The 6,446-nt window shown below is 48.8% G+C and overlaps 1 pseudogene; it reads left to right on the forward strand.

Annotated features, from left to right (window-relative positions):
* The first annotated feature begins 5,576 nt into the window (after positions 1-5,576).
* LOC147979156 (putative B3 domain-containing protein Os03g0621600) lies at positions 5,577-6,067 on the forward strand (annotated as a pseudogene).
* Positions 6,068-6,446: the final 379 nt, after the last annotated feature.

The following is a 6,446-nucleotide window of genomic DNA, read 5'->3' on the forward strand; positions in this document are numbered from 1 at the left end:
ATTAAGTTAAGTGTCAAGTTCTCTATAACCGGACATTAACAAATTCCCATCTGCCCATAACCGCGGGCACGGCTTTCGAAAGGTCAAAACCCTACAGGGGTGTCCCAACTTAGCCCATCACAAGCTCCATTGGTCAACGAAGGATATTCCTGTTGGAAATATGCCCTAGAGGCAATAATAAATTAGTTATTATTATATTTCCTTGTTCATGATAATCGTTTATTATCCATGCTAGAATTGTATTGATAGGAAACTTAGATACATGTGTGGATACATAGACAACACCATGTCCCTAGTAAGCCTCTAGTTGACTAGCTCGTTGATCAATAGATGGTTATGGTTTCCTGACCATGGACATTGGATGTCATTGATAACGGGATCACATCATTAGGAGAATGATGTGATGGACAAAGACACAATCCTACGCCTAGCACAAGATCATGTAGTTCGTATGCTAAAGCTTTTCTAATGTCAAGTATCATTTCCTTAGACCATGAGATTGTGCAACTCCCGGATACCGTAGGAGTGCTTTGGGTGTGCCAAACGTCACAACGTAACTGGGTGGCTATATAGGTACACTACAGGTATCTCCGAAAGTGTCTGTTGGGTTGGCACGAATCGAGACTGGGATTTGTCACTCCGTGTAAACGGAGAGGTATCTCTGGGCCCACTCGGTAGGACATCATCATAATGTGCACAGTGTGATCAAGGAGTTGATCACGGGATGATGTGTTACGAAACGAGTAAAGAGACTTGCCGGTAACAAGATTGAACAAGGTATTGGGATACCGACGATCGAATCTCGGGCAAGTATCGTACCGCTAGACAAAGGGAATTGTATACGGGATTGATTAAGTCCTTGACATCGTGGTTCATCCGATGAGATCATCGTGGAACATGTGGGAGCCAACATGGGTATCCAGATCCCGCTGTTGGTTATTGACCGGAGAGTCATCTCGGTCATGTCTGCATGTCTCCCGAACCCATAGGGTCTACACACTTAAGGTTCGGTGACGCTAGGGTTATAGAGATATTAGTATGCGGTAACCCGAAAGTTGTTCGGAGTCCTGGATGAGATCCCGGACGTCACGAGGAGTTCCGGAATGGTCCGGAGGTAAAGATTTATATATGGGAAGTCTTGTTTTGGTCGCCGGAAAAGTTTCGCACATTATCGGTATTGTACCGGGAGTGCCGAAAGGGGTCCGGGGGTCCACCAAGGGGGTCCACCTGCCCCGAGGGGCCACATGGGCTGTAGGGGTGTGTGCCTTGGCCTATATGGGCCAAGGGCACCAGCCCCAAGAGGCCCATGCGCCAAGAGATAAGGGAAAGAAAGAGTCCTAAAGGGGGAAGGCACCTCCTAGGTGCCTTGGGGAGGATGGACTCCTCCCTGGCCGCACCCTTCCTTGGAGGAAGGGCCAAGGCTGCGCCCCCCCCTCTCCTTTGGCCCTATATATAGTGGGGGGAAGGGAGGGCAGCCGCACCTAAGCCCTGGCGCCTCCCTCTCCCTCCTCCCGCAGCGCTTGGCGAAGCCCTGTTGGAATCCCGCTACTTCCACCACCACGCCGTCATGCTGCTGGATCTCCATCAACCTCTCCTCCCCCTTGCTGGATCAAGAACGAGGAGACGTCGCTGCTCCGTACGTGTGTTGAACGCGGAGGTGCCGTCCGTTCGGCGCTAGGATCATCGGTGATTTGGATCACGACGAGTACGACTCCATCAACCCCGTTCTCTTGAACGCTTCCGCGCGCGATCTACAAGGGTATGTAGATCCACTCCTCCCTCGTTGATAGATGACTCCATAGATAGATCTTGGTGACACGTAGGAAAATTTTGAATTTATGCTACGTTCCCCATCAATTCCTTCTCCCAGGAAGACCCGATCAGACTCGGAATCCCGGTTACAAGACATTTCGACAATGGTAAAACAAGACCAGCAAAGCCCCTGAATGTGCCGACAAATCCCGATAGGAGCTGCACATATCTCGTTCTCAGGGCACACCGGATGAGCAAGACGTCGGGTTGGCATAGACCCTGGTTGCCTAGGGGGCGCCGGACATCACTCAGGTTGTACCAGCACTTAGAGAAGCACTGGCCCGGGGGGTTAAAATAAAGATGACCCTTGAGTCTGCAGAAACCAAGGGAAGGTGATAGGTTATTACTGCAAATGTAAAACCAAGGTTGGGCCTTGCTGGAGGAGTTTTATTCAAAGCAAACTGCCCAGGGGTTCCCATTATAACCCAACCGCATAAGGAACACAAAACCAAGCAACATAACACCGGTATGATGGAAACTAGGGCGGCAAGAGTGGAACAAAACACCAGGCATAAGGCCGAGCCTTCCACCCTTTACCAAGTATATAGATGCATTAATATAAATAAGAGATATTGTGATATCCCAACAATAACCATGTTCCAACAAGGAACAAACTCCATCTTCACCTGCAACTAGCAACGCTATAAGAGGGGCTGAGCAAAGCGGTGACATAGCCAAACAACGGTTTGCTAGGAAAAGGTGGGTTAGTGGCTTGACATGGCAACATGGGAGGCATGATATAGCAAGTGGTAGGTATCGCAGCATAGCAAAAGAGTGAGCAACTAGCAAGCAAAGATAGAAGTGATTTCGAGGGTATGGTCATCTTGCCTGCAAAGTTCTCCGAGTTGACTTAAGCTTGATCCTTGTAAGCGTACTCAATGGGTTCCTCGATCACAAACTCGTCTCCCGGCTCTACCCAAAGCAAGAACACAAGCCAAGGAAACAACAATCAACCACGGTGCAATGCGCAAGCAACATGATGCAAAACATAACATGATATGCGGGATGTGATATGCAATGCATATGCGTACTTCGGAAGGGAAAGATTGATCAAGGAATCAACTTGGCAAACCAAGTGCGCCGCTGGAAAGATGAGATGATTTCGGTCAAAATCGTTATAAAGATCACCGGAATTGGATGCACGGTTTGCAAATGGCAAGCAAAACAATAATGGCACAATTCTGCGATTAACAGCATGATGCCATCTAGAATGCAACAAGAAACTAAGCTACTGCACTCCAACATAGAAACAAAGCACATGGAAGTGATCTACTCAAGATGCTTGACAAAAGATGAACACTGAGCTACGGCTAATTCACACAAGAATAGGTTCAAACAATCATGGCAAAAGGGCAAAAGATAACAGCATCACAGACTTAGTGAAAATAATAACATGCCAGGAATTAACATCAGGAAGCAATATTTAGAGCAAGATTAAAACATGCTACAGGATCAGATCATAGCAATACAAGGCATGGCATAAATCTACTCAAAGCATATAAGAAAAGTCCCTTACTGAACATAAGCCAAAAAGGATCATAAGATATGATGGCACCCATGTAAACATAGCAAGTTTCGTTAACAGATTCAGACTTAGCAGAAAAACAGGACATGGCATAATCAGAATTATGAAGGCATGTTTGCGAGCTCGATGCACTCAACATAAGGCATTGCATGACAAACTAAGCATACTACCAGCAAGAAGACATGATCAAGAAGCTAACCATGGCAAGAACAATCTCATAGCATGCATGGATCAACTACAACAACCTTGGCAAAATTGATTAACACATAAACAATCTGTCAGGAACATTTTATAGCAAAAGTAGAGCAAGATTGAGCCATGCTAGGGTACTCCATAAATGCAAACCGGGACATGGATGGATAGAGCATAACCCTATGTAAAAATCATCCTTACTGAACATACTCAAAAGAAGCATGGATCACTCTGTAGCAACATGAATACATGGCATTAAAGTAACAGCTGGGAAATGACTTAGTGAAATACTAAGTCCCTGAAATCAGCAATATCATGAGAGCTACTTTGCATGCTTGTGCTAGTCACCACATTGATCACAAAAATACATGGCATACACCCCTGTAAATATGGCATGGGCGCATGGCATAGCCCAAAAAACATGTAGAGCTCATGCTCATATGCAGCACACAATAATCATGGCAAAAATGACAAATGCTCATAATCTGATAAGAATCAGGAACTAAAATTTTATAGCACTCTTGCAATAGTCATATGGGCATCAAGATGGACTCAAACAAGCATGGTGCAATGGAACAAAATGAAGAGGATATCTAGATGAACAAATTGATATATGGCACGCATAAAACGGGGCTACGGATGCGGAGTTATGGCATGATGAATAGGGGCTGAAAACATTAGGGACTTGGTCGTTTTCTAAAGAAAAAAAACAGAGGTGAGCGGGGAATAGGAAAACGTGCTCAGGGCGAGACTTAGGGCAGCTCACCCAGTGGGCTTGGCCCAAAACAAGGAGCGGTGCGGTGGGCCCGTGGATCTGGGCTGGGCCGACCCGCAGACGTAGGAGGAGGCCCAGGGGCGAGGGCGTCGTCCTCCTCCTCGATCCCGCCTGGATCGAGGGAGGCAGGGGCGGCGGTGCCCGGCGACGATGGCGAGGCGGCGGAGCCGAGGCGAGGCGGGGCGGGGACCGGCCGGATCAGGCGGATAAGGGGCTGCCGGATCCGTTCCTGGCGGCAGTAGGGTCAGGCGGCGAAAGGAACTCCGGGCGGCGGCGGCACGCGGGCTCGCGCGGGCCGAATCTGGGCCCCGCGGGCCGCGTGGTGGTGGAACAGCGGCGAGGTGAGCTGGCGCGATGCGGTAGGCTGAGGGCGGCGGCAGAGGTGACGTGGCGCGACGCCATTGGTCGGAGCGACGTGGAGGGGCACGGTGGACATGTCCGGCGCGGCGAGAACGCGTCCGGATGCGCGGTGGAGTTGTGTATCTAGGGTTAGACCGCAAAATTCGGAGGGGAGGTGTTTATATAGGTAGAGGGAGCTATGAGTGTCCAAATGGAGTGCGGTTTTCGGCCACGCGATCATGATCGAACGGCCGAGAGGATGGAGGGGGTATGGATGGGTTATGGGCCGCTTTGGAGGGGTGTTGGGCTGCAACACACACGAGGCCTTTACGGTTCCCCGGTTAACCATTGGAGTATCAAACGGACTCCAAATGGCAGGAAACTTGACAGGCGGTCTACCGGTGGTGTACCAAGGCTACTTGGCAAATCTCGGTCCATTTTGAGAAAGTTCAACACCCGCACATGAAAAGAGGAAAAAGGGGTGCCGGAGGACATAGGAGTGCCGGATTGCAAAACGGACAACGGGGAAAATTCTTGGATGCATGAGACGAACACGTATGCAAATGCGATGCACATAATGACATGATATGAAATGCATGACACGCAAACAAATGACAAGGCAACAACAGCGAATAACTGGAGGACACCAGGCGCAACGGTCTCGGGGCGTTACACCATGCCCCAAGGGAAGGGGTTGGGGATGGGGTTGGAGTTGCTACTGGAGTTCATGGCTGCAGATAGGAGGAAGAGTGAGAGACAGAGAGATGACTAAGTGAGATGGTGGGTAAGTAGTGACCGTGAGGATGGGTGTGAATAAATTGGTTATGGATGGTAGGTTTTAATTGCAATCAACCTCGAAACTTTGTTGTGCTCTTCATAATGCGCTCTCTTCATAATGCAGATTGACACGAACAACAAGGGAATGAGGTGGTGCTACCCATGGAGAAGGGCAAGGAGGTCGTGCCGCCCATGGAGGTTGCGCCAACCACGCCTGAGGAGGTGGCCACGGATGAGGACGTTGTGCCAGAGGAGACCCTTAGCGGCAACTGTCGTAACTACGGCCACTACCAAGAGGAGGGAGGTCCAACCCACTTCTGCAAGGTGTTCCTTGCCCCTCAACTTGAGTGCACCTCGATGCCTCTGAACTTCACCAAACACTTCCTAGCGATGCCGCAAGAGTTCAAGCTGAGGACCAATACCGGCTGCTCGTGGAGGGTGACTGTCCGGATGATGGATGGCAGGGTGACCCTCAATCAGGGTTGGGCCCCCTTCGCCTCCGTCCATCAGATCAGGATAGGCTACATGGTGACATTCAAACTGCTCACTCCGGACACGCTCAATATGTCTTCGTCTTCGTCGACGAAGGCATTGAAGTGGTGACCAAGTGCGACAAGCATGATGATGCATTCGCCCTCAACGTCTAGGACTGCCCTTCCTATGCTCCAGCTGGTTTATTTGCTTATCTTGATTCTTTGTGTTTGAACTAATATTTTTTAAGTGACGCACTTTATTTAAACTGCGATTAGCTATGGTTTACAACTATCTTCTATTGTGTGTGTATCATTTTTTCTTCACACCACGCCGAAGAGGTTACCAAACAACAGTTGTTGCATGGAACCAAACACCATGTAGTTGCATGACCCGAGCCAATGCAGACAACCAAATGCTAGGCCAAAGTTGATCCCCTGATACTTCTCCAACGTATCTATAATTTTTTATTACTCCATGCTGTTATATTATCATTATTGGATGTTTTACAATCAACTTATATCATTTTTTGGTACTAACCAATTGACATAGTGC

Source organism: Triticum urartu, chromosome 3A, assembly GCF_056163025.1.
Source record: "Triticum urartu cultivar PI428250 chromosome 3A, HENAU_Tu73, whole genome shotgun sequence".
NCBI classification, from domain to species: Eukaryota; Viridiplantae; Streptophyta; class Magnoliopsida; order Poales; family Poaceae; genus Triticum; species Triticum urartu.